We start from the raw sequence: 18,385 nt of genomic DNA on the forward strand, positions 1-18,385 counted from the left end.
TAGGTACAATGGTAACAACATTTATTTTGGATGCAGGACTATATGCTAACAAATTTTGACAGCAGACATAAACAAAATGTGTTAGACATTTTATTGAAGACTTCAATAAGAAAGTGTTATAGGACCTTTTCTTAAAAAATAATAAAAAATGGACATTTAAACATTGAATTGAACTTGAACCCATATCCAACGGAATCATCCTAAAAATTGAGAAGGTGGGAAGATTTGAGGGTTGCTAAAATCTATTTTGCTTTCTGTGTAGTGATCTGGTTACAACTTTCCTATAATACTGACTGGAGCAGTCCAAGCAAGTAAAAAGGAAGTCTGTCCTAAATCTGCCATTCCCAATAAAAATTGTAGTGCACTGGATACTTCACCTCTTATTGCTGTTAATGCCCCCTTTAGGTGAGCAGTGAGCATGATGCAGAGCACTGATGGTCTCCAGTTCGAGATATTTTATGCGTCTCAAATGCTGGGCAGAACCTGAATAAGAGTTCTTATTATCCAAATTTTAAAATTGATTGGAAATGAAAACATTCATTCACAAAGTATTTTGGGACATAACAACACATGTATTTCAATAGGACTGAGTCACTATATATTTCAGGCATATTCTTCAGATTTTTTTCTCATTAGGGTAGCAAAATATCTAAGAAAGAAACACCTATTGCTTAATTTGGCCCTCTTCACTGAGCTTTTATTTCTGGCCATTGCTAAATAGGCCTGAGACTAAATGGCTCTAAACCAACCTTCAATATTTTTTCTCCAGGGATTTGAATTGCTTCTATTAAATACTAGCATCTACATCTTAATCTACAATTGAGTGTGCTGTATTTTTTTTCTATTAGTATATAATCTTTGAACTAATAAATCAATATTTTAATAGATTTTATTATATATATCTAATCTCCAAAACTTGAGCAAATTTATGAGAAATTACTATGGTTCATTTATGAAAGGAACATCTATGCAGGGCACTCAGCTATTGTTTTTCAGCACAGCTCCTCAAAAAGCACATTTTTTTATAATAACTACTTCAATGATTTTATATATTTACACTAGTGTCATGAGATTTTAATATTAGGAAATGCACAAAGAGTTTATAAAATGTTTGGGGAGGAGGTTCTAATACACAGATTCCCCAAATACTGTAAAAAGCTGTTGTGGAAAATGAAATAAGAAAAACATGCAGTGAAAACATCTGGCCTAACTGTAAGGAAGAACTCCAAAAAACTCCCTGAAGGACTTCTGTGGTGGCTTACAGACTTCCAGTTAAATTATGTACTGTGATAAAATACACTCACAAAAAAATTTTACTCAAAAATCTCTGCAGAAAACATAGCATGTTAACATAAAATAGGTAAGTTATTAATCTTATTTTGTTTTTATTAATATCTCTTCAAAGAGAAAAAATATATGTCATGCCCAGTGCATTCATCCTGCAACTCTCCAGACTATACCCAAATGTACAAATTTGGCAAAGACATTAAATTCAAGCATATAATGAATATGCAACCAATTATTTGCAAAGGAACTTTGTCATAAATTCATGTTGAGACAGCCTTCAAAGATGACTACAAACTTAATGTAGGTTTGAGGTCATTCTAGTTCAAGATGATACATTTGAGATAATTTGCTTTATCTCCTTGTAAGACACATTTCTTTTCCAGAACATGCTAATGGTGCTATAATTTTAATTCTGCAGGCATTCAAATTTACCTCTATGTAAAGGACTCAGCAAAATAATAATGCACTTGAATTAAGTTTTATGTGTCATTTAAAAGGTTTTCATGTTATCTCTCAGAACAATATTCACTCTTTTCTGTGTGTTCTGGTTAGTGTGTATATTCATAATTGCTATGGGCATTTGCAGTGATTATAATACTCATTAAAACAAAGGCTACTTAACATTTAACATAAAATGGTGGATTTAAGTAATTTTTTTTTTATTAGGAGTCCTATACCCTTGCAACGACATTCTTCTTTTTTTTATTCTGGTATGCAACAGAACTATGCTCTTCACAAGGTTATTCTTTCCTCTTTTTCTATGTTTCCATTTCTTCAACTTGACATGAGCCTCCTTGCAGAATACTGCATAGTGGAAGTGTTAGAATGAAATTTGACACATGGCATCACATAATAAGTGTCTTCATGAGCATCAGGCACTTGAAAGCTCTATCCTCCTAGAAATGTTGAGTTTTATCACAAGAACAATTATCTGCAACATGGCAGCTTTGAGGTAGTTACATGACCTGAAGCTTGCTCTCTTAAAGATTGCCTTCTACTGTGTTTCATCATAATCAAGTTTTACAAAAAAAGTGATCAGTGGAACAAAAGCTAAAATACACAAGTACGAAATTCAGGCATGCGAAGAAAGGGAAAAGGAATGTTTCAGCTACAGCTCTGTTTATATATGTCAGTGAGGTTAACTGAACACTTGTGGTTACAGCTAAAACAAGGTTAATTTTTGCAGTAGGTGGGAGCAAGTGTGGCTAAAGCCCAGATGTTATTCCATATCATCTCACATCATTGCCGGGGGCAGCAGAAAAGGGAATCTTCCCTTCCAAGGAGAAGGAATTCCTTCCAGTCAAGGCGTGGCAGATAGAACAGTGGGGTAACACTGGTTCAGGTTGTATGGCAGCAGCTGGGTCAAGCACCACACTCTATTTTGCACAATTTTGTTATTAATATTGTTGCCGTTGCTGTTTGTTTTCTTATCTCAATGTCTCCAGTAAATTTTTTTTTTTTATCACAGCCTGTGATCTCTGTCTTTTGTGCCTCCAATTCTCTCCAATGCACTGCAGCAGGGATGGGAAGGGAAAGGGAGGGCAAGGGAGCAAGTGGCATGTGATTTGGAAAATCTTAGTGGGAGCACTGAGGGAAACCATTCCTAAACCACAACAATTGTAAAAGTCAGAAAGTAATTTCTGAATTGCATTTAGGAAGCCAGAAGGCAAAGATTTAAATAAAATAACTTCTACTTCGGTGTCACATTTTAGTATGGAAAGTCTTTAAAATAATATTATTCAAATATTTTTTTGATTCAAATTTTTACTGAGTTTTCATGTCTCATCTTTATCAGCACAGACTTCAATGTATCTGCTGGATAGGTAAAGCTGTACCATAAGACAGAATGAAACATACATTATCAGAAAAAAGATTTATTACTATGATACCAGATAAGGTGTAATTTGCATATGAAAGGAAAAAACAAAGCAAGTTTAATGTTACTTACTGTTTGTTTTCTTTTTGAATGCCCATGGTGAGTGGATTTTCAGATCTTTATCATTTATGTCAGTTGTAACCAGCGTAAAATTACACTAAATTACACTAAAGTCAGTGTAAATGGTAAGGTGGCTCAGACTAAGACATAAAACTGCCGTGTTACTTGAGTAAGAGAAGAGCAATTTGTTAAGTGTAACATCACCCTTCAAGGGAATCTTTATTTATATGAAAGACTTATGCTTATTCATTGAGTGTAGTAAAATAGTTTTAATATAGAAGTGGGAAACATCTTTAAAGGACATAGGAAAAAGCACAATGAAAAAATATAGATCAGGAAGTGTGTCAGGTGTGTCCATTTAAATTCAACTGAAAGGGAAGGTATGATTTTCTTATAACAATATGGAACTTCCTACTCATTCCATCTGATGAAAGTAAAAGTAAACATATAGACACAAGCTACACAAATCAAGATTTTTTTTGGTTTATTTCAAACCTTGGTTTAACTCAAGGAATATTTGGCCCATCAGGGGATAATGGTGAGAGCTGTAATGGCAGTCTGTGAATTGCAATGCTTTTACTTTTCAACAAGGCTTCTAATTTTGCTGCAAAAAAATTTTGCAGTTCTACAATAAAAAAAATTTCTACTGCATTTCAAGTACCAAATCATGATGTCCACCTACCTCGGAAGTCATGGCATCCCAACAACGAAGATATAAAGGAGCACATAAAGTGACTCTGTGCCATGAGCAGACACCATACTTACTCCTTTTGCTACAAAAAAATATTCCTGGACACCTCTGTATGACTTTACTTGTGTATCAAAACCAGATGGACAGAGGACCACACTTTTTCTGTATATTAGAAAATGTTACCCTCAGTAGAATGTTCTGCAAGAAAAAAATGCTAATAAAGAAAAATGTGCAGCATACAGCCTTACTTTTGAGAATGATTGTTTCTGCAGCACTAACTTTCTGCTTATTTTTCAATCAGCTTACACAGACAACAATAGCAGCAATAGCATGGGACAGAAGTTAAACTGTAATCCAACCAAAAAATAAGTATAAAAGAGAAGCATGTTTAATCAGCTGAGAAGAAGGAAAGTTAATGCTTAAAATATCCTGTGAATAACCAGAAAATTATATATATCTTACAACACTGATCTTAACAACTGTTTCACTGAGATACCAGGTCGCTAAGGGAACTTGGGGCAAAGGCCAAGAAAAGATAACTAGGAAGACGGAGAGTATTGGCAAAAATATGTTCCAGACTCAGTAAATTCAGTATCAGGCTAGGCTGGTGAGTGAACAGGAGTCTGACAATATGAAGAAAAGGCTACTCTGAAACAAAAGACTTTCAACATTACAGCTCAGAGTTTAAAAGAAAGAAAAAAAGGAAATCTTGGATTTACAGTGATTGCCACCACAGTGTATTGACAATAGATGCAAGAAATGCAATGGATTCCACAATCTTGCAAGAGTTTGCAAATCCTCAAAGTGTGTGTGAAGCAGGGATTATGAAAATAGGTTATGCTTTGAGTGCACTCAGCAAGCATAAGCCAAAGGGACTGTGAATGTACTTATAAATCATTAGGGATTTCCATAGGAATCCTTGCAGAAGGTTAGTAATAAAGCGTGCTTAACATCACTCTTGTTGTTTTACAGTGTAAGCTTGCAATATTTCCTTTTATAATTTTAATGTGACTTTTAAGAAGGCTTAATCCAATTAAAAAGCATGCATTTAATGACCTGTCTTTCTCTCATATTAAGCAAAAGAAATAGAATTTGAAATGTTATTTAGAAACTCAAGAAATCAATAAAATGAAGTAAAATAAAGGCAAAAATAAAATTATTAGCACAGTCCAGGAGAAAAATCACATACAAAGATAGTAAAACTGAAATATTTTGTATGTCATATGTACTGAAAAAAGACTGAGGAAAGACATGGAAAATTACTCTTAGAATCTGCATCACCTGTATAGTGACTTAGGGCAACAGTCATTTTAGTGGGATTTGACAGAGGTGTAAAATGTAAGGTGCAGATGGTAATTATTCTGCTCTACTTGGCACTGGTGAGGTTTCAGCTGGAATGCTGCTTTTTTGGTCACTGAACTATAAGAAAAACTGTAGACAAAATTGGAATCCAGAATATGGTGACAGAAATATTTAGAAGCTTTGAAAATTATCCACAAAGCAAACACAAACCAAAAAAAACTGCCTTAATTTGGTCTTAAAATGATTGCTAGAAAACAGATAACAGCCTTCAGATATTTAGAGGAAGTATATCTTTGTCCACAGAGAGTACACAGAGACTAGCATGCCGAAATGACAAAGATGTTCTGACAAGGTATTCAATATGTCCAAAAAATATTTCACATGGGTCAAAAATGTTTAGGTCTGTTGATAAGATATTTGATAGGACAATAAAAGAAGTTGTGATTCCACATGTCTACCATTATACCTATATATCAGTTCTAAAGAGAGGCTTGAAATTCAAAGTGAGTGAAGGTTCAAAAAGATCAATGTCTATCTCCAACGGTGTTCCTCCAGGCTATATCAATATTTCACTTCCATTGCTAGTAAGGCTGAAACAGTGAACTAATGACTATAAAGTGATATTGGCTTGAAAGTTACTCTGGTCTTATCTGCTGACCTGTGACAAGAGCATTTTGCTTTTTTTAAATCATAATAAAACAAGATTCCTACATAAATTCCAGTGCTATTCACCATCAGATTGTCTTTTAACTTCTTTCTTAGCTTCTAAATTTTAATCAACATTCCAAGATTTTGCAAATGGTTTTCATAACCACTCATTCTGTGATTCATTACAATAATGAAAACCACAGTGAAATATTTGCTTCAGCTTTTTACATGACTGTAGAGTGCCAATATTTTTCAACCACAATGTTTGAAATGTCTGAGATGTGTCAAAGCAGTTTCAAAGCTATTTTCTCTTTCAACATAGAGTTGAAGCTTATGCACAAAGCTATTTTTTCAGCTGTATTATAAACCATTGCACTTTTTTCTTGCTCTACTAGATCAAGATTATTAAGTCGCAAAAAAACACCCAAGAAGTAAGTAACCTGTTAAGCGGGGTTTCACTTTCATACAATGTTTTAATAAAACACTAATATGATCATTTTAATAAAAGTTACAGAAAATTACTTGCATTTCTGAACACTTTGGAAAAATTGACAAGTATTTTTGATAGCTAACTCTTATTAGAATGCAAAGCAAACCACCATGTTCACAACCAGATCATCACAGAAAGTTGAAAATATGTGTGACTTCATCTGTCAAGCTTTAATAAGGCAAATTTCTTTTCATGGCTGCATTCAAAACACTTTTTAGGTGAAGCCTGTTGTTTTCTGGTTGCCTTGAGTGGATTTGCTTGTGAATGCAACAAAGCTCTAAGGCAACATTAGTGACAATCTTTCTAATACAAAAATACTTCTTTTCAGTGACTCTTAGTCCATATAATTTTTCTGTACAAAAGTTATCCACATTGTATATAAATATATATCTGCAGGACAAGGGTATCAAAACAAACAACTTCCAATGGTTCATATGCTAATTCTTATTTAAAATAATGTAGAAAATTATTGGAAGTTAAACCTCTCTACTCTCATCTAGCTGCAAACTAAAGTAGAGATTATTTTAACAGTAACTAATGTCAATATGTTTTTTGTCCAAGTCTTGAATATATTTTATATTTGCATATTTGCAAAATCTATTCATTTAGCTTGCTTGAATACAGTTCTTCATCCACCAAGGGAATTTCCTCTTTTCTTATGCAAGGTAGTTTCTGGTTTCCTGTGCTTTTGTGATTTTTTTTCCTAATATTCATAATTTGGTGGCTCATACAAAGAGATAGTTTGAGCACATCTGTAGTCACAGGAGCAGTTGAATGGAAAATTTTATTTCCTGTTTTCATTTTTTCCTGTTAATTTATGCTTGAAGGAATTTCCCCATTGACTTTGAAATGAAGGTGCCTTCTTTCAAGGTGGTGTCAAAGATTAAATGGTTTCATTTTTCCATTAGCAAATATTCTGTAACACAGCTTTGAAATTATTGTTCATCAGGTGACACAGTCTAAGTAAAGCCCATTAAAACATAATTTGGTCTATATGAACTAGTTTTGTTTTAGAGTTCTCATACCATTCATCCTTTTGCTTTTAATGATAATAGAATTTAAAACATGATTTCAGGTTTTTGTTCTTTTTCTGATTGGTACTTACAGCTAAGAATTCAGTACTTACTGCTAAAATATAATAAAAGTGATTTTTTTTTTCCTGCACTGTTCCTTTCCTTAGGCATAGGCCCACTGTTAGTCACAAGTTGCACCAGCAGAGTTTTTGGTAACTAAGCTACTGGACATGACTCAAATTTGACAGCCTTGTTATCATAAGAGGATTTTTATAATTATATATTGGAATAAAAAGAATTATGTCCATTATGTCATTGGTGCCAGACAAATAAAAAAATAAATAGCTGAAGGTGTGGAAAACCATGGCTATGGACTCTTTGGTCTTAAGCAATTCCTTAACTGATGCTCTTACCTGGAGCAAAATAGTTGTCTAAGCTCAAAGCTGCAGCAAGTGTGACAAAAGAAGGGACTCCTTCTCTCATCATTACTGGAATTGAGCTGTTCCACTGACTTCCTCCTCATTTATCCTAACGGTTGTCTTTTTCTTAAACCAAAAATTAACATCTCTTCTAAACCATAGAGGCACATAAAGGGAAATTTTAAAAATTGCAGGAGATACACAAATTATAGACGTAACTGAACAGCAGAAGTACAGAACACCTTGTACAGTTTTAGATACTTAAATTTTTATTGATCTACTACATATTCAAAACAAATAACCAATGGATTTTTTAGATTCATTAACAACAATTTGAAAACTACAGAATTGTGTAAACCTTTAAAGTACTCTCCATGTCTATTGTTTTATAACTCTATTTTAAATGTTCCCCTAAGTTAGTTTTATTGGAGAATGTTATAGCAAAAAACCATGACTGCCTGCAAATCAAATCTGGTTTTGCATTATATGATGGTTTTAATATAGTAATGTCTAAGAATAAGCTGTAGATTACTCCACACAACTTCAAATAATATGCCATGAAATCTGAGCTTAGACATAAAACCTACATAGTATGCGCCACCCGAAATCAGCATCAAAATAACAAACATATATTGAAAGCCTTCAGGGTGAAGTAGTAAGGTAGGGTTTATCATTGCCTTGCAGGAAGAGTACCAAAGAATCACTGATTGACACCTACAGATATTTTATTTAACAGACTTTAGAGATCAAGAATACCTGTAATGTGAGAATTGAGTTAGCTGGACTGGAAATTTACAGATGTTTGAAAACACAACTGAAGACAAACAGAAGCGTTATTATAATGTGGACTGCCACAAGCTGTCACACACATGATTTATAGTCAGTATAAGGCCCAATATCAGTATTGCCATATGAAGTTGCCCAGCTGCCTTATGAAATGGCTACCAAAAAAAAAAATCACATAATAAGGAGAAATAGAGTGTGCTGAGTGGCCGTACTGTGTGCCCCTCATTTTTGGGGGGTTTTAGCTTTCTCTCCCTTTTATATGTATGACCATTTTTTAAACATTTTTCCTATTGTTACATAGCTCTTATGTCAACATATGAGGTTTTTGTTGTTGTTGGTTTTTTTTTTTTTTTTTTTTTGTTTTGTTTTGTTTTGTTTTTTTTGGGGTTTTTTTTTTTGCCTGATTCTCTATCCTGGCCCACCAGGGTAGGGAATAAGCAAGCAAGGCAGCTGCATGGTACTTAGTTGCCAGTTGGGGTTAAGCCACAACAGTGCTTCAGTTTCCAAGAAGCAGGAAAAATGTTCCTGGGTAATGGCAATATCACATCTGCTGCTATATATTCTTATAGCAATCCATAAAAATAATACACTTTGTACTATGCAAGTGGCTGTTATTCCACAATATAGCAGAAATCTATTAAATATTTCTATGATTGATATATATTGCACAAATCATGGCTACACAGTCAATTATATAGTTTCATATATGGAAGAAACTCTTATGTGGGACTAACACTTCCTTCTGCACTTCTAATTCATAGATTACCAAAATACTGTTAAAAAATTAAGTAATTACTATTTGTATAAAATAAGCTCTGATTTCTCGGGACTTCTCAGTATAAAAAAAATTTGAACTATTTTATTACCAAATTATGTATGTGTGAAGATCTCATTGCAAGCATCAAACTATGTGAAATCCCAGGCACCATACCTATGCATAAATATCTATGTTTACCTATAAAACATATAGGTAAATATAGATATTTATGCACAGATATGGTGCCTGGGATTATATGTATATATGTGTGTATACATATATACATAGCTGACAAAACTATGTGTGTATATATATATATATATATATATATATATATATGGTGTATCTCATGTATATATTTTTATACCTAAAGTATAATTTTATTTTAATTTTTCAGTTAATAAGAAACAATAAGGGAATTAAATTATTTTGATCTGAAATTTCTAACTTCTCTATGTCATGCAATGTACAGACATGATATGTCTGTGGCACCCAGAATACTTTCCATTCACTGCAAAGTAGCCATCCTTATGATTTTTTATACAAATAAGGTCAAGCACAAATTTGAACCTATCAAGTCATAAGCTAGTTATACTGGGGTGATGGCAACTTGAGAATTCTTACTTGCTTCAGTAGTTTAAGAAACATCATTTATATACTGTAGAAAATAATAGGTATGCCCCATCTCTAAGAAAGAGCCACGGTGAGGAAAATGCCTTAAATTTCATAGGTTAGGACATTTTAGGAGTAATGGAGAAGGGGGAATGGCAGGGAGATGCAATTTTGTCACTGGTTAACCAAAACTCAATAAAATTTTTATTTTCTTGGGACTCATCCCTTATCATTTCAGGTCTGTGCTCTGCTATTCTTCATACTGTGCTTTGTTTCTCAAGGCCTCTGGTATCAAACAAGGCATATATTTGTCATAGCTGCATCAATATTTTACAGTCATAAATATCCAATTTTATATAGAATAACCACTTTATCTTTACAGAACTATGGTTGGACCATAAAAAGAAAGATAAAAGAAAAATAAATTAGCTGTGGACCTTGTAAATTAGATAAATTGCTTTCACAAAAAAATCAAGTAAAAAAAAAACTACAGGCAGGTCAAGAGAAGTTCAGACAGAGCAAGTCTGGCAAGACTCAGCCCTAAAATATCTGAAATATCAGTAAAAAGTTTATAGTCCATTTCTAGGAATGACAATATGGCCCTGGATTCTACAACACAGAATTTTTTTCTACTCTCTGCTTGTTTATTTCTGTTTCTACCCATTTGCCAAGTCTGTTTTATCTGATCCTTTTTCTCATGAATCATACATTGAGTAGGGGTAGCAATTTGCAGAAAGAATGTCATAGTGTATAAATATTTGTTTTTATCAACAAAGCTTATGGGTGTAACAATGTCAATCCAACATTCATTATGTTTGGTAGCACACTTCTAAAGCTATGTGCCATATGTTCCTTTCCATTAAGAGACAGGGAAATTCCACTAATTCAATGCAAATCAGAGTAGGGTACAATCATAGCTGCCTGGAAAAGGAAGCAAGTGACACCAGGTGAGAAGTGATTGCCATGAATATGTTGTATCTGTACCAGTACTCATCCCATGGTAATAGCTCCTGGTGGTTGGTCTAAAGAAGAAAATGTGAATAGCTGGAGAAGGAAAAAAAGGCATAAAATAACACATAGGGGGCCAGAGTCTGTTAGCTAGTGTTACTGACCATATTGGAAATACAGGGAAGGGTAGAAAGTCAGAGATTTTTCAAAGGTTAAGCAAACAATACAGGAAACTCTTTTGTTTATTTCCTCACAACTCATTTCTTGAATATGTTTCCTGCTACGGGGCCCTTTAGCCGTAGATGTACTACAGTGGGATTCCAAGAGGATTCCACACAGCAGTTCTTAGTCTGGACTCAAATTATACAAAACTTCAATTTGACTTTGAAGTACAGAAATTTGCATGTGCTTTCACTGAAATTTTCTTGAAATCAATAAAATACATTTTACCTGTAATTAATCACTTTATTAGAAGTTTTAAGTGCTAACTTCATAAATTAGATACTTAAAGGGTATTCCTAATATACCATTATAACATATGTACTTTAGTTTCATTTTTTTCTTATGTTATTTTTGTGGACATTGAGAAGGTCATTCCTCTCTATCATGTTTTCTATTTCCATTTTGCAGTCATATCTTATCTCATTTTTGTCTTATCTAGACTCAACAAATGAAATTCTTCCTTTCATTCTTATAAATCCAAGGTTCTTTCCATCCCTCCTACACTACTGTAGGTTATTGTTTTTTGCTAGTGCACTGGTAATAAATTAAATGGCATTCTATAAAAAGTATCATTTACACTTAAAACAGTAAAATAATATCTTCCTGCTATTGTATATAAGATTGTCTTTCTCCAAGATATTTCATATTGTGAAGAATATGTGTAGTTTCACAGGAAAACCTGCTCAGATAATATGGTTTAAATCAAATTTACAGATCCATCTGTTCCTATGTGCTGAAAGACAAGCTGATGTGAGGCAGGCTAGCCTGGCTGACAGAGATTTAACTGGAACTCAGGTTAAAAAAAAAGGAGAGTTTCTGACCTATGAAAGAAGAGGCAGGATGACTCAGGAGAACTAAGAAGGGCTCACAAAGATGTTGTGAAGTTGCACAGGGAAAAGCTTACAAGGGTAAAAGCCCACCTAGAATTTAATCTGGATACTGCTAGAAAAGACAATAAAAATGTTACTCTAATTAGATTTAAAATGAAAAGGGGGGATCAGGATAATCTCCATTCTTTGTGGAATGGGGAAGGAAATGTTGTGACAGATGAGGAAAAGGCTGAGGTACTCAGTGCCTTTTTTGCCTCAGCCTTTAATACTAAGACTAGTTGTCATCAAGGTAACCAACACTTTGAGCTGGAAGACAGGGACAGGGAGCAGGGTGGAGTGCCTGTTATTTAGGATGGAGTGCTGGGTGACCCGCTACACCACTTAGACACAAGTCCATAGAACCAGATGGGATGCAGCAAGGGTGCCAAGGAGCTGCTTGCACGTGCTCAGAGTCACTTTCAGTGCCCAGAAGGAGAATGAAGGGAACTGCAGGCCTATCAGCATGATCCTCAGTGTTGGGGAAGGTCATGGAGCAGAACCCCTTGAATACAATCACATAACACATGCAGGTAAACCCAGGTGTCAGGCCCAGCCAGCATGGGTTTAGGAAAGACAGGTTCTCTTTGATCAACCTGGTCTGCTTCTATGGCAGTGACCCACTTAGCAGGCAAGGGAAAGGCTGTGCATATTGTTTACCTGGACTTTGCTAATGCCTTTGACACCGCTTCCCATAGCATTCTCGTGGGGAAATTGGCTGTTCTTGGCTTGGACGGGTGCAGCAGCTAAAAAATTGTCTGGGTGTCCAGGCCCAGCGAGTGGTGGTAAATGGAGTTAAATCCTGTTGGTGGCCAGTTGCTAGTGGTGTCCCTCATGGACCCGTATTGGGTCTAGTCATGTCTAATATCTTAATCAATTATATGGATGAGGGAATTGAATATACCCTCAGATGGTAGATGAGACCAAATGGGTGGAGCTGTTGATCTGCTGGAGGGTCGGAAGGTTCCACAGAGGGATCTGGACAGGCTGGATCAGTGGGCTGAGGCCAAGTGTGTGAGCTTTAATACATCAAAGTGCCAGCCTTGCACTTTGGTCACAAAACCCCCAAGCATGTCTAGAGGCAGAGTGATCAGAAGGCTGATCAGTGGAAAAGGATCTGGGTGCTGGCTGTCAGACAGCTGAACCTGAGCAGAGGCCATGATGACCCAGCAAGACTCTGACAGAACCAAAACGTGTTCCTAATGCTCCTCTGGTTTTCATCCTCTCTCTTGACTCTACTAAACATTTTTCTGGTTCTATTTGGCTTCTTTTTGAATTTTCTTAGCTGAATCCTTCATTATTTATAAAGTCCCCTGATAACCCCTTGTTAGTGTATCCTTATGTCATAGTAGTTTATAGCTTCTTTTTTAGCATATTCACTTTTGGCAAAAACCATAATAAGAGAATTCTTTGGCTGGTATACAAATGCAATCTGTAGAATTGTATTCCCATTGTATCATCTATTGTTTTCCAGGCCACTTTACCAAGTGTGCCAGCAGCATGAGCAGTATGAGCTGTTGTTCCACAGGTGGCTCATAGTCATTTTCAGGCCTGTTTTTCTCCAGCTCATACTCTTAATTTTATTTGTCTTGAAGTATTGCTCTTTTTAGTACTGTCATTATTTTTTTGTTTTAATTTTAAAACCAGACTTTTCATTTGTCAAGGTCATTGTGCATTTTGATCTTGCCCTGCTTCTTTCCTTGGTGTATGAAGTGACACAGCTAGCTTAGTGTCATCCACAAATTTTATACAGAGGCTCCAAAGCACCCTTTCTGAAATGCCTAACTCACTTAATCAGGAAATGTTAAAAAAGAAACAAATTTTCAACCAAAAGTATATAATTCTCCTATCAGCTTTACTTCTAGCTCTATTTTCCATAGTTTCAGGCAATTAACAGATAATTTTTTAACCAGTTGCTATATTTGCATCCATGCAGATTTTCAGAGAACTCTTATTTCATACATTAATTTGCTTCAATGCTACTTTTGCAAACAATGTAAAAAAGAATTTATACTGAAATAATTGACTGATTATAAAGTGCATATTTTGTTTGGCCTCTAACTGTACCAGTGCATGAATTAGAACAGCCTTTTTCACTAGCAGAAGATCTCATTACTTCTCTTAATATTTTCCCATTAATCAGTATGTGCAATTGATGCTGATATGAAAGCAGAGATTGAGTCTCATTAAAACTCTTGCTAAAAAATATTGGAAGAGTTTAATTATTTTCATTTAGGTTCCCTGAATAATAAAATCTCTCCAGATCATATTTCTCTTAAAAAATCAAACTCTGAGAAATGGACCTCCTGTAATTTTTAGCCCTAATTAGTAATTGGGGGATATTTTACTGCGTTCCTGGCTCAAATATATTATTTTAGTTATAAAAAGGAATTAATTTTTCTTTTTTCCCTACATGTATGTGGAAAGCTACAAAATATTAGAGTAAATATAAAAGGGTCACTGATTCTATAAAATTAGGATCAGTATTGTGTTATCATTCAAAATACCATTTGTTATTCTGATGTTCAAATTCCATAAAAAGAATGGAGCTGAACAATAAATTAAAGCTTTTACTAATAATCTGTTACCTACATTATGAAGTAGATATGAATCTTCATATTTTTTTAAAAATAAGACTTTTCAAACATTCATAAATAAAAAATAATAACATTATAATGTATTTCACTTGTATCTGAATGCACTACAAGAAAAAAGAGATGAAGACATAGCCAATAATCTAAGACTAGAAAAATAGATATTCTAAAATTGGGATAGCAATTTTCTGAATCAAACTAAATAGTGATGTATATAGCACACCTTCATATCTCTAACTGGCATTTCATTTGTTTCAGTGGGATATGGATAAAATTACTATTCATATAATAATATAAAGAATAGAGTTTATATGCCTAGTTTTTACAAAACTAGGCTTATATAAAATATAAGCCTAGTTCTGTAAAAATTGCTGTGTATATTTTAATATTTATCTATCATCGTAATCACATTGTGTTAACATCTATTTTTTTATACTTTGTAATTGTTTCTTTGTATAGCTTTCATTCTTAAATGTCAGGTATATTGAGAAGAATAATACAAAAGAAGATACACAAACCAAGTTTGTATTAGAAGTCATAGAAGAATAAGAGGTGAATAACAAGTTATTATATACCATATAATATATATGGTATATTATATACCAATAGTCTAGATGAGTAGCATTTATTACCTGAGATTTTCAGAAACCAGATGATGTAAAAACACTTATCTTTTTAGGCTAACTCAATTTCTTATTTCTTCTGGTATTTTAAATCTCATTGTTAGCTATTTCATCTCCAAGAAATTTCAACCTGTAAAATGATTGTACTTTGAGTTGTGATTTGCACCGAACCTATAGAAAACATTATATTCAATGCAAGTTTAATTAGTTGAACTGCATAAGGGCAGAAAGAGTCAGAAACATTGCCACTGAATGAATCTGAGAGTCATCCACTGAGATACTTCACTTGTGAAAAAGAGTTTACACAAGTAAACTCTTGTGTAAGAGTTCCAGTATGTAAACTGGGGGAGTTGCTGCTGCAGTGGGACAGTATTGGTTCAGGGATGGGTTTGACACTGATCAGCAGTTGGGGTGCAACTCTACTATGCATCGCTTGTTTTTCTTGTGTTTTGTCTTTCTCTCCTTCTTCTTCTTATCTTTTATTTTAATTAATTAAACTCTGCTTATCCCAACCCACAACTTATACTTTGTATTCTCCTCCCAAACCCACCAGTGTTCTAGGTAAGTGAGCAAGAAGCTGCATGCTGCTTAGTTGCCAGCTGAGCTTAAACCACAACAGGAACCTACTTTCTAAAGCACCCAAATACTTAAATCAGTCAACTCATAATTTATTTTGATATTTACTATTGATTTGGAAAAGGATTTATTACCTTTTCCCATTCAACACTTTTAATTTTGGACTGTAAAGAAATAGATAACCTCTCCTTGCTTTTGTCTTCAACTAAACATGCCCCCCAAATTGCTTAAAATTCTCTTCTTCTGGTATTTCTCGTATGAGAAAAATTAGGTTTGTGGAAAGTAGTTGTTTTAAAGAATAATGTATATTGTTTCAGGGAGTGACATGAGGAGGTGCAGAAAAAACATGTTTGGAAATGTTTTTTTAAGACATGTGACAAAAACCAAGACTATCTTGTTTTGTAAATAAACCTAAAGCATTTTAAAAAAATAGATGCTTCAAAAGAAAGGTGGTTTTTCAAATTTAATATTGGAACTGTGTTAAGGCCACCAGATTGACTTAAATATCATTGTTTTGAAACCCTCTTATTGTATTGTAAATGAGAACTAAAAAATTCTATTCTGCTTTCAAAAATGATGAGTTTTTTCTAAACTTGGTGAACTGAGGCTTGAGTTTGTCACTGGCCTTGATGAGAATATGACTGGAAATACTGTTTGAAAGGGAAGAGAAAATAAGTCCATACTGACAGAGAAAGTGTTGAAATTTATCAGAACTTTGACTGAGAGGGTAAACTTTTGAAGACTTTTATTAAACACATTATTTTCACTAGTTCCAGATTATGTTGTCCTCATCAAATATATTGTAAATAGATAATCTTCTTTCAGAGGAAGCTGGAAAAACTCTTCAAACTTTCTCCCTTTTCCGTAACTTGGTTTTGCATATGCTTAAAAGATATATGCAGTAGAGAGCAAGAGACTGAAGAAATACGAGGGAACAGCAATTTTTTTTGTTTCAATGAGAAATGTCATGAATATTTTTTGCATTTTTTCCATGTTGAAATATGTACTAAATCATTAATTTTACATTCTTCTTTCTTTATGGCAAATTACCCAATGGTGTAACCGACTGCAAATTACACTATGTATTTGCAACACATAGCAAATTTTACTAAACTGAGAATTAGATTGAGAATAATAAACTGAGATGTAGATCGTTGCAAAGAAATAAACTGTGAGAACTCAACCTCTGATTTCCCATTTACCCTACAAAATTATGTTTAAAAATTGGCTGAATATATCTATCTGAAACAAAATTTCTAATATGTGTAAGAAAGAGGGTAGAGGAAAGAATAAGATTAATTACTAACTGTGCATTTTGAAAACTAGCCTTAAGTTTGGTATTGAGCAGATTTTGGGTTAACCTCCCAATCATGTTGGATATTGCTGCAATAGCCTTCAAATCATAACAAGCGACCACCAGTCAAACCTTTTCAGTGGTTACTGGCCTGGGATTTGTTTCTGGGGTTTTTTTTGTTTAATCTCAGGTAGAAACTGAGTAATCAACATGTGAACATATTAGCCTTTTATTTTTTGTAAACGGTTTTAAGAATGCTTATGTTGCACTGTAATCTTCATATGAATAAATGTAATGAAAACAACACAGGATTTTGCAAATAGCTTTCATATTAGACATTTTGGACCATATTGAATTTTAACTAACTTTTTGTCTCACCCTATTACTTAGGCAGGACTTTATTGTAATCAAAGTAGCCCAAAAAAGGCAGGAATGATGCATCTGACTCCATGATCTCAGAATACTAATTTATTACTTTATTATACTATATTATATTAAATAATATTATACTATATTTATACTGAAGAATACAGAAAAGATACTTACTCAATGCTAAAAAAAATAATAACGAAAACTTGTGACTCTTTCCAGAGTCCCGACACAGCTTGGCCATAATTGGCCAATGAGTCAAAACTACTCACACCAGAAAACAAAAAGGTAATCACCTTTGGGTAAACAATTTCCAAACACATTCCACACAAGCAAAACACAGGAGAAGCAAATTAGATAAGAATTGTTTTGTTTTTCTCTGTGGCCTCTCTCACTGCCTTTCAGCTTCCCAGGACAAAAAACCTGGGCGAAGGATTTTTTCCAGAGATTATGAATGCCACAAGAATTGAGTGACCTATGGTTGATTTTAAATTGTTCCTTGTGCTATGGACACTGTTCTGTCAGGTAAGCATAATTTCTTTTTCTAAAACTTTGGTAACACTTAGTAAATGTTAGATATCTGGAGAGGAAGTAGAAAATAATTAGTGCAGAAATAACCAGGAATAATTGAGTAAATTTGGCATACCACTGCATAATAATTTCCAAGAAGGAGCACCCTGAGAAAAAATCTCTTGTCAAGGTACTTATTTTCCTGTTTTCACTCATACACATGAAAATTCAGTTCCTTGGCATCCTGAAAACCTTGAAGTGCTTTTTAATGTTTTTGTTCTTTACCTCTGTTCACTCATTCCTTTCCAACTGCTCTGAAGTGTAGGATGTGGTTTGCAGTGTCTTTGTAACAATTTCTGCTAAATTCCAAAATTTAAATATCTGTTCCTAGGTACTCAATGGGGTATTTTTCTCCTATTTATCTCTCTGTCCACTACATTGC

At 34.0% G+C, this 18,385-nt stretch overlaps 2 long non-coding RNA genes across 3 annotated transcripts in view; one reads left to right on the plus strand and one right to left on the minus strand.

Annotated features, from left to right (window-relative positions):
* Window positions 1-13,068, minus strand: part of LOC135299426 (uncharacterized) — a 25,573-nt gene extending 12,505 nt beyond the window's left edge. For both annotated transcript variants that reach the window (XR_010361424.1, XR_010361425.1), the window contains exon 1: window positions 12,638-13,068. This is a non-coding gene — a long non-coding RNA (uncharacterized LOC135299426). The remainder of the gene's footprint in view (window positions 1-12,637) is intronic.
* LOC135299425 (uncharacterized) overlaps window positions 12,373-18,385 on the plus strand; it is a 17,431-nt gene continuing 11,418 nt past the window's right edge. The window contains exons 1-3 of the long non-coding RNA XR_010361423.1: window positions 12,373-12,510; window positions 17,656-17,721; window positions 17,839-17,958. This is a non-coding gene — a long non-coding RNA (uncharacterized LOC135299425). The remainder of the gene's footprint in view (window positions 12,511-17,655; window positions 17,722-17,838; window positions 17,959-18,385) is intronic.

This window comes from Passer domesticus, chromosome 4 (genome assembly GCF_036417665.1).
Source record: "Passer domesticus isolate bPasDom1 chromosome 4, bPasDom1.hap1, whole genome shotgun sequence".
Classification (NCBI taxonomy): domain Eukaryota; kingdom Metazoa; phylum Chordata; class Aves; order Passeriformes; family Passeridae; genus Passer; species Passer domesticus.